Source organism: Etheostoma spectabile, unplaced genomic scaffold (assembly GCF_008692095.1).
Source record: "Etheostoma spectabile isolate EspeVRDwgs_2016 unplaced genomic scaffold, UIUC_Espe_1.0 scaffold285, whole genome shotgun sequence".
Taxonomy (NCBI): domain Eukaryota; kingdom Metazoa; phylum Chordata; class Actinopteri; order Perciformes; family Percidae; genus Etheostoma; species Etheostoma spectabile.
Window position 1 is genome coordinate 742,555 of NW_022605579.1, and position 1,695 is coordinate 744,249.

The 1,695-nt window shown below is 45.6% G+C and overlaps 1 protein-coding gene across 1 annotated transcript in view; it reads right to left on the minus strand.

The window, feature by feature from the left end:
• The window catches only part of znf536 (zinc finger protein 536), a gene marked incomplete at its 5' end in the record, with an annotated part of 312,490 nt that overhangs the window by 247,550 nt on the left and 63,245 nt on the right, over nucleotides 1–1,695 (minus strand). The window contains 1 exon segment of the mRNA XM_032510927.1: nucleotides 1,268–1,381.

Consider the following 1,695-nt stretch of genomic DNA (forward strand, 5'->3'; position numbering starts at 1 on the left):
ACTTCTCCTCACACTTTCCTAGACTTCACTTGCACTTTTTTTGCACTTCCTTACGTTGCATCTGAAGCCCTCCAATGAGGGTCTAGTCACCCATACCTACTGTATATTACATAACCTAGGCCTTGCTCGCTACACGGCTCCTGTACCGGACACTGGAGAGAAGAATGACCAAAGACAGACAGTCAGACAGAGTAACCCTACTTAGAGGGATAACTGATGGGATTAAATAGGAATTATCTGTTGATATGGCCATGCAGGTCCTCTGCACATCCATATACAATACATGTCCCAGCCAACTGCTGTGTGTTTGTGTTTGTGTTTGTGTGTGGCCGCGAACGTGTTGCGTGCGTGCGTGCCATTGTCATGATCATCCCCATCATCATAGTGATCGTCATCATCATCATCATCACCCCCCCATACACACACACACACACACAGATTGCATCCTAGTGTGGATAACTGAAACCTGCTGCAGACACTTCTCCTCCTAGCCCTGTCCTTATCTCTCTTTTCTCCTTCACTCTTTCCTTCTCCACCTTTTCACCCCATTCATGCAGGACTATCGACATCAGGACAGCTGGAAGTCTACACAACTTCCGCCACAGGCTATAAACACATCTCTTAGATAAAACGATGATGCTATGAAACAAAAATGAAAAAGTATTGCACATGTATGTCACACTTACATGTGGCTCTTTGTAGTTTGGCTTATTTGAAGGTAGTGTACTTGACTCAATTATTGCTGTTTGGAGTTTTTATACCTTTGAATGCACTTATTGGAAGTCGTTTTGGATAAAAGCGTCAGTTAAATCAAATGTAATGTAATGCAATGTCTAGGGGTGTAACGATACAGCCACATGGATCAATGTACTTACATTATTGATGCAAAGTGAATCATTATATCATATGTCCGCAAGATCCCCCCCACTGTTTTAAGATTCACAATTCATATTCCTTCTTTTAATTAAAAAGAATACAATAGATTTAGTTTTTAATTGAAATGTCCCTGAATTGAATCAAATTGAAATTGTACCCTGACAGACTTTAAGATATCAGCAAATATTGTATGGTTGTCCAAAGAATCGATATCATATCGTGACATAATTTGTGATTTACACCACAAGTAATGACTACTGTCACTAATTAATACCTGAAAACCTGAATGAGTGCACAGCTTTAACTTCCTCTACATTGCCCTCCACCCAAAGCCTCCATTCCCCTACTCCCACCCTCCCACTACCCTCTCTCCCTGAAAGCCCTTAGTCACCTCAGACGGTGGTTGCGGGGGGGGTAGTTCCTTGGACAGCGGGACAGCGTGCTCAGCCCCGTTAAGCCAGCCTCAGCTCCGGCTCCGCTTCTGGTCGCCACTGATCAGGGAGCCCTGGGGGAGAGAGAAAGAGAGAGAGAGACAGAGGGAGAGAGAGAGAGAGGATAAGGAAAGTGCTGAGTTCACCGCCACAGCCACCACTGCTTCCATTCCCTCCCTCCCACCCCTCCTCTCCTTGCTCCGAGCATCCCCTCCTTGGGAAGGGGGTTCCCCACCCCCCTGGAAAGAGGAGGGGAAGGTGAATTGACTGCTGCACTGCTGGCTGAGCGGAAATAACCTCCAGCTCTCAACAGCTAGCCTTCCTCCCGATCTTTTAACATTTCATTCACCTTTTTGTGTGTGTGTGTGTGTGTGTGTGTGTGTGTGTG